We start from the raw sequence: 9152 nt of genomic DNA on the forward strand, positions 1-9152 counted from the left end.
AGACATGGCACAGGAGGATACAATCCCTGGGTCGGAAAGATCCCCTGGAACAGGAAATCCCAATCAAGTGCACTATTCTTGCCTTGATAAAAATTCCATGGATAGGAAAGCTTGGTAGCCTACAGTCCATGAGATCACAAAGAGTCAGACAGGACTGAGCAACTGAGTAAACAAGCGTCAAATAGGCAATACATTGGAAGGGTAAACAATGCAAAAGAAGCATTCTAATGAATAATGTAAATACTAAATGGCAGTTAGTAACTGTTCAAAAAACACTGCCTTGAAAAATAAAAAATTCTGTAAACTCTCTCTCTCTCTCTCTCTCTATATATATATAGTTGGTTTTTTTGTTTTCTTTTGTTTTGTTTTTTGCTGGACCACGTGGCTTCTGAGAACTTGGTTCCCTGACCATGGATTAAATCCAGGCTAGCTGCAGTGAAACTACTGAATCCTATCCACTGGACTCTCAGGGAATTCCCTAAAGTAATCTAAAAAATAAAAAAAAAAGCACTTTTCCAAAAAGTGTTCATGCAACTGTAACATGACAAGTTCATGCACTGTAACTACAAGGTAGCCCTTGCTCACTGCAAGTTGACAAAATCCCGTGAAGCAACAAAGACCTGAAGCAACAAAGACAAAAACAAATGAATTTTATTTTTTCTTGCTGTTGTTTTTTTTTTTTTTTTTAGTGCCACCTTACAGGACAAATTACCACAAGAGGGGGACAAGGAGAAGTAGATACCTTTGAAATACCTCATCACGTGCTACCCAAATTCAAGCAACAAAATTGACAGGAGTCAAATGACAGATTGTTGCAGAACATATAAAGACCTTGCCTTTTGGGATCTCTTTTCTTGGAGTCCACTTTCCATGAAACTTCTTTTTTTTTTTTTTAAATCACTTTGTTCATTTAGAAACAGCCATCTATCTGTAAGTCTGAAGTACTTTTCATTTTCCTTAATAAAATGTAATTTTCAGGTAGCAGTTGGATGGACTGCAGGTTGGACATCTACAATCAGCTACCCTCCTCTTTGCATGCCCTGAGATAAGAGATAGTTCCTCTCTGGTTGAGGAATTTACAGTCAACAAAAACAGGGTAAACAGCCAGTTTGTCTCTTAATTCAAGGGAATAATCATAGCAAGGACATAGAAAGGAAAACACCCTGTCTGATACAGGAGACAATACAGAAGTGCAGAAAGGCGCCTTGGAGTTAAAAGTCAGAGGTCAGTCCAGGCCATAATGAGTATTGCTTTTCTGAAAAGCCTTTACTTCAAGATCCAGGGTGTGCCTGTGTACCCAAGGGGAGGGTCCTGAGACAAATTAACCAGGGGGGACAAAGCAAAATGATCGGCCCACATTTCTCATACCTTTCTTACTAAAAACACACGTCTTACTTTCCTTAAGCAACTATGAGCTATCAGATATATTAGCATTTTGTAGACTGGTGAACATAAATACCAGTGATAATGTCTAAGAATATTTGCTTTCTTATAGAGAATGTCTCAGGGTGGCACCAAACGTATTCATTAATAGTCCAAAATCTCTTTAGTTTGTCTGTAAGAGGAAATGAGTTTTCAGTAATCTGTGTTTCAGAATCTTATTTCATTTGGAAATGACCTAGATATTCAATGAACTTTCATTACTTAGTTTAGCACAACCCTAGGAGTGCAGGTTGGAGAAGGCAATGGCACCTGACTCCAGTACTCTTGCCTGGAAAATCCCATGGATGGAGGAGTCTGGTAGGCTGCAGTCCATGAGGTGGCTACGATTCGGACACAACTGAGCGACTTCACTTTGACTTTTCACTTTCAGGCATTAGAGAAGGAAATGGCACCCGCTCCAGTATTCTTGCCTGGAGAATCCCAGGGACGGGGGAGCCTGGTGGGCTGCCATCTGTGGGGTCGCACAGATTCAGACACAACTGAAGTGACTTAGCAGCAGCAGCAGGAGTTCAGGTTATTCAAACCTGGAGAGGCTATTTTAGATAGACATTTCTAAACTATAATCATTCTTAACAGAGTTTATCTAAAAGCTCCAATTCCATTTGCATTCTTTCCTTAAAACTTTCTTCACTCAAGTTACTTTAACTGTTGACAAACTTGCTTAACATTAAACCTAGGTACAATAAAAGTATTGGACAATGTTGAAGACTCAAGACGTGTCTTAATCAGATTAGCAAACAAACATTAATACAAGATATTTAATATTGAATATTTCCCAATTCACGTGAACCTGAAATTCAATTAGAGCTCATTTACAAATTAACCTCAGCAATATTATCCAAACACAAAGACACACACTGAGACAAACATAAATGCAGATCGACAGACATGAGAGCTCTCATACTTTCCAGCCTGAGATTTAAAATGTCTCTTTCACCTTCTTCTTCCCACCCCCCGCTCCGTGGTTTAAAATTCTAATTAGCCCAAGACTGAAATCCCTGAAAAAATGGGTTACGTACTTCAAGGACATGGCATAGGTTGCATGCTATGCAGGGTTGCTTCAGTCCTGTCCAACCCCCTGCAACCCCGTGGACTCTAGCCCACCAACCTCCTCTGTCCATGATGGGACTCTCCAGGCAAGAATACTGGAGTGGGTTCCATTCACTCCTCCAGGGGATCTTCCCTACCCAGGGATCAAATAAACATCTCCTGTGTCTCCCCCAGGGGCTGGCAGGTTCTTTACCACTAGAGTCATCTGGGAAGCTCTGGCAAAGATTAACTTTTAGCTTTTTTTTGGCACGCTTTTTTAACAAACTTGCTCTGTTTAATTCCACATGTAAAAACAACCGGTTTTGCACTTTCAAAGGAAAAAAAAAAAACATCTTAACCAGTTTTCTCCAGAGTCTAAACAACATCATGGCTATCCTGTATCAAACAACTTATCTTTCCTTTCTATAGTCACAGCTTTATAGCTACAATACAGATTGAACAGTGCTCAAATTGACTGTGATAACAGGGACAGAAGGACTGATAAAAATCTTGGAACCTGGGCTTGCCCTGCCCCTCAGAGACAGGGGCAGTTAGAAGGGGACCAGCTGATGGAGAGGGAGACAGAGGGGTTGGGTTGGGAGGGGTGTAAAGCCACAACAGGACAAAGAATGGAGAGAGAAAGGGCAGTATGGGGACACTATTGGAGCTGTGGGTTGGCTAAAGAGTCGACTTAAAAACTGAAGACTTGATCAGCCAAATATAAAGTGACATTGTAATATGGATAATCATCCTCACAAATCACACAGTTCTTTTTGCACTTTTAAGTTACCTTTACTTACCTCATGGTAGGCAGAGAGAATTGGAGAAGGCAATGGCAACCCACTACATTGTTCTTGCCTGGAGAGTCCCAGGGACGGGGAAGCCTGGTGGGCTGCCGTCTGTGGGTTCACACAGAGTCGGACACAACTGAAGTGACTTAGCAGCAGCAGGCAGAGAGAAGGATCTAGGAGCCAACTTGGATGGTGCTAAGCCTGGGGTTGGTTGGCAAGGGCCCCTGCAAAGGCTGAACAATCTCAAGATTTGTCCTCTATCTTATCTGTGGTGCTGCAAGACTTGCACTCACAGGAGACAGTCAGGACGTTCACACTCAGGGCAATTTCCATGCAGGTTAGAAGCAAGGTCAGAGGAATGCACTGCTTTGTCTTGAAGCCTAAACAAGACTATTTATTTAATTTCCCTAACACCCTGGTGGCTCCATGGTAAGAATTTGCTTAGTAATGGAGGAGACATGGGTTTGATTCTTGTTCTGGGAAGATCTCAGATGTCACGGAGACTAAGTTGATGAGCCACAGATACTGAGCTTGTGTGGTAAAACGACTCAAGCCCTTGTGCCTAGGGCCTGTGCTTCACAACAAAAGAAGCCACCACAATGAGTAACCATGCTCCGCGCAACTAGAGAGTAGCCCTCACACATCTCAAATAGACAAAAGTCCACACAGCAAAAACGACCCAGTACAGGTCAAAAAAATATATATATCTTGCCTTCATCTCTGCGGGTGCTACAGCATCACTCAAGGGTCCTGTACATTTCACAAGTCAAAGAACAGAGCTGTAAGTTAGGGAAAAGAAAAATATCCTGTGAGAGTTCACAAACATTAAACATCTGTTTTCTCACAGAACTCTCCCACTTAGAGTTTCCCAAACCCCATGAACGGTGTGGCTTCCTCTCTGTCCTTCTGACAGTTGCCCTGTGATCACACTGTGGATACTTTCCCACTCATCTGGATGTTTGCTATTAGTACCTCATTCCCACAATCCAAGGGTCTTCTTCCTTGTGCCACAAGAATGGAGATAACGTTCAGATCAGAAACAGAACTTCCTACTCAGAAGTAATGCCATATACTGTGGCTTCTTCCAGAATCCAACCTCTCTCTCTTTTTTTATAAATGTACCAGTTATTTTTCATACATTGGTTTATTCATTTCTTTTGGCTCGGGTGAGTGTTCATTGCTGCTTGGTCTTTTCTCCAAGTTCAGCAAGTAGGGGCTACGCTCCAATCACAGTGCTCGTGCTCCTCACCTGCTGCGGCTTCTCCTGGGTGCACGGGCTTCGTAGTTGTCCCATGTGGGCTCAGCAGTTGCAGCTTCCAGGCTCTAGAGTGCTAGCTCGTAGTTGAGGCACACAGGTATAGCTGCTCTGTGACATGTAGGATCTTCCCAGACCAAGGATCGAACCCTTGTCTCCTGCAGTGCCAGTTGTAAAATGCAACTCTTTTGTCAGCCAAGGAGTGAGTACATTATGGAATGACAGAAAAATACTTCTCAAATGAACTTACTCTCTGCCTCCTTCTGAATGCACAGGCAACAGGAAGCTTTAAATGTGTGAGTCAGAAAGGTTTGGAGCTTAGTCAAGAAAAAAGGAGATCTCAAAAGGTAAAGAGGGAACATGCAGAGGTACCCCAGGGCAGATCCCCACTTCAGAGGGAAGTGATCCTCACCCACAGACAGCAGGTTCCTGAGGGTCTCCTCCATCACATCCTGGTACAAGGTCCTCTGGGCAGGGTCCAGGCATTCCCACTCCTCAGGAGTGAAATCTAGGAACACATCCTTGAAGCTCAACTGTGCCTGAAATGAAAACACATTTCACCAATGGGCCCTGAGGAAGATTCTTAGTTTCACACAAAATGAGAAGAGGTGAGAGGGGTAAAGCTCAATTCAGATGAAGTAATACTCTGACAGATACTTTAAAAGCTGCTTGAAGCAAACTGTTGGTCTGCAATCTAATTTATAAACTCTTCTTTTTCCTAAGATTATGATATCCTGCAATCAACATGAATTTGTCATGTATGTGAACAATACATGAGAAATACAGAAATTAAAACCAATCATGGGCTGTCTATGCAGAAGTGTTAACATTCAAAACACTGAGTGGCATTCACTATCTAGATGAGTTACAGCAAGACTGGTGTCTTCAGACATGACAAAGTCAACAGTGACTTTATTTTTTAATTAGTTAATTAATTTTACTTTGGCTTCCCTGGTGGATCAGATGGTAAAGCGTCTGTCTTCAATGCAGGACCGGTTTGATCCCTGAGTTGGGAAAGTCCACTGGAGAAGGAATGGCAGCCCACTCTAGTATTCTTGCCTGGAAAATCCCATGGATGGTGGAGCATGCTAGACTACCGTCCGTGAGGTCGCAAAGAGTTGGACAACACTGAGTGACATTCACTATCTAGATGACTTACAGCAAGATTGGTGTCCTCAGAGATGACAAAGTCAACAGTGACTTTATTTTTTAATTAATTAATTTTACTTTACAATATTGCATTCATTTTGCGATACATTGACTTGAATCCGCCATGAGCGTACATGTGTTCCCCATCCTGAACCCCCCTCCCCCCTTCCTCCCCATCCCATCCCTCTGGGTCATCCCAGTGCACCACCCCCGAGCACCCTGTATCATGCATAAACCTGGACTGGTGATCTGTCTCACATATGATATTTTACATTTCAATGCCATTCTCCCATATCATCCTGTCCTCACTCTCTCCCACAGAGTCCAGATGACTGTTCAATACATCTGTGTCTCTTTTGCTGTCTCACATACAGGGTTAGCATTACCTTCTTTCTAAATTCCATATATATATGTTAGTATACTGTTTTGGTGTTTTTCTTTCTGGCTTACTTCACTCTGTATAATAGGCTCCAGTTTGATCCACCTCATTAGAACTGATTCAAATGTATTCTTTTAATGGATGAGTAATAATCCACTGTGTAAATGTACCACAGCTTTCTCATCCATTCATCTGCTGATGGACATCTAGGTTGCTTCCATGTCCTGGCTATTATAAATAGTACTGCAATGAACATGAAAACACACTGACTTTTAAAAAACACACATTGTGATGATGACAATTCCTACACACTAAGCATTATCTTAAAGATTTTACAAAGATGTACTTGTCATCAATAGAACAGCATGTTAGAGAAAGATCTGTGTCCACCTTGAGTTCAGTTCAGTTCAGTCGTGTCTGACTGTTTGCGACCCCACGAATCGCAGCACGCCAGGCCTCCCTGTCCATCACCAACTCCCAGAGTTCACTCAGACTCACGTCCATCGAGTCAGTGATGACATCCAAATATCTCATCCTGTCGTACCCTTCTCCTCCTGCCCCCAAGCCCCCGCAGCATCAGATCTTTTCCAATAAGTGAACTCTTCACATGAGGTGGCCAAAGTACTGGAGTTTCAGCTTTAGCATCATTCCTTCCAAACAAATCCCAGGGCTGATCTCCTTCAGAATGGACGGTTGGATCTCCTTGCAGTCCCAAGGGACTCTCAAGAGTCATCTCCAACACCACAACTCAAAAAGCATCAATTCTTCGGCGCTCAGCTTTCTTCACAGTTCAACTCTCACATCCATACATGACCACTGGAAAAACCATAGCCTTGACTAGACGGACCTTTGTTGGCAAAGTAATGTCTCTGCTTTTCAACATACTATCTAGGTTGGTCATAACTTTTCTTCCAAGGAGTAAGCATCTTTTAATTTTATGGCCGCAGTCACCCTGGGGAGTAAATTCTGTCACTCTAACAAATCGCTCAGATCCCAACGTTAAGATATTAGCCAACAGCACCTGAGCTCAGGTGGTTAGGAGTGACAACTGAACCTAAAGAATCAACCAGTTAACTAACAGAGAAGCAGAGAGTTTCCTGAAAATACCTGAAACAAGTTCAAGGAAGCTGAAACACAATAGAACAGCATAAATGGTCACGATACAGGGTCACACCCTCTCCCATCGCAACCCTCACAATGTCAATAATCTTACTACAATTTACATCATTCATGTCATGATGCAGAAAAAACTTAACACCATGAAATACACTTAAGATACAACTGAAACTGCTACAAAGCATACACCATTTTTTATGAGAGGATGTTTTCGTAATAAAACCACGGAGTTACATACCCATGCATTCATGCATGCATGTGTAAACATACAATTGACTCAAACAAGAAGAGTTGTCTGTATTTTTTTCTTTCATTCTATCAAAATTCATTCAGCATCAGCTTTGTGCCTCAAACTTGAAATATAGCAGTGAACATGATGGAGCTTACAGTCTAGCAGCCAATTTCATCATCTAGCAGCCAGCCAACCAATTTCATCCACAATTTTAACGTTACTACTGAAATAAGTCCTCTGAAACAGGCGTGGTGCTAAGACAAGATTAAACAGAAAGTCTAAGCTACATTGAGAAATCAGACAAGGTCTCTGTGAGGAAGAAACACTTAGGATTGGCAAGGTGGGAAACAGAATAGTGTTGCAAGCACAGAGAACAGCCTGAGTGTCAGCTCTGAGGCAGGAAGATATTCACTGAACAGAAAGTCTGCAAGTGTGACTGAGACCCAGGGAATGTACATGGGGTGATGCCAGACAGAGGCTAATTTATGCAAGGTCTATGGATTTTGGAATTTATTCCAAATGCTACTGAAGTCACTGAAGAACCCGCAGGAGGAAAGCTAGATATTTTGATTTGTTTTTCAGAGCTCAATCTGCTGTGTGTGGAAGTGGTTGTTTACCTGCTTACTCATGCCAGACTCTTTGCAACCCTGCTGACAGCAGCCCACCAGCTCCTCTATCCATGGAATTCTCCAGGCAAGAATACTGGAGTGGGTTCCCATTCTCTTCTTTCATTTTACTTCTTCATTCAGTAACTTTGTCAACATTCTATTTCTTTTTCAAAGCTTATTTATTTTGCTTATGTTGGGTGGTCATTGCTGTGAGTTGGCTTTCTCGAGTTACAGCTGCAGTGCACAGGCTTCAGATTGCAGTGGCTTCTCTTGTTTTGGAGCACAGGCTCTAGAGAGTGTGCGCTTCCATAGTAATGGCTTCCGGGCTCTAGGGTACAGGTTCAGTCATTGTGGCCCATGGGCTTAGTTGCTCTGAGGCATCTTCCCGGATGTGGGATGGAACCCACGCACCCTACATTGGCAGGCGTATTGTTAGCCACTGTACACCAGGGAATTCGACATTATCTTATTCTAGTTCAAAAAAAATAAAAAGTAATACAAGCAGAAAATAACATACAGAAGATTTCTTCCAATCTTTATAAAATACCTGTATTCTAAAATATGTGGCCCTCCCTATGGTATGTGGTAGAGAATCCACTGGGCAATGCAAGGGATGTGGGTTGTTGCCTGGTCTGAGATCCCACATGCTGAGAGACAACTAAGATGATGAGTCTCAATTCCAGAGCCAGAGCTGTACAGCCCAGGAGGTGAAACTACTAAAGCTGGCGCGCTCTAGAGCCTGGGCTGCAAGACAAGAGAAGCGACTGCAATGAGAAGCATGTGCACTGCAACCAGAGAGTGGCCACCACTCGCCAGAACTAGGGAAAAGACACTGAAGCAATGAAGATACAGTACAGGAAATAAATAAATTTCTAAAATAATAATGTGATTTTTATCATTAATTTTAGGTATGTACTGATTAACAAACTCCAAACTTTATTATTTTATTCCACTAAGAAAATACTCAATCAAGATTAGTGAAGTTGGAGGATTCCCTCGTGGTCCAGTTTTTAAGATTCCTCACTTCCAGTGCAGGGGTTCACGTTCGATCCCTACTCAGCAAACTAAGACCTTGGAAGCCGCATCATGTGTTGAAAAAAGAAAGAAAAAAAAAATTAGTAAGCCTGACTTCACAGTTTAAATTAGATGG

This window comes from Capra hircus, chromosome 18 (genome assembly GCF_001704415.2).
Source record: "Capra hircus breed San Clemente chromosome 18, ASM170441v1, whole genome shotgun sequence".
Taxonomy (NCBI): Eukaryota; Metazoa; Chordata; class Mammalia; order Artiodactyla; family Bovidae; genus Capra; species Capra hircus.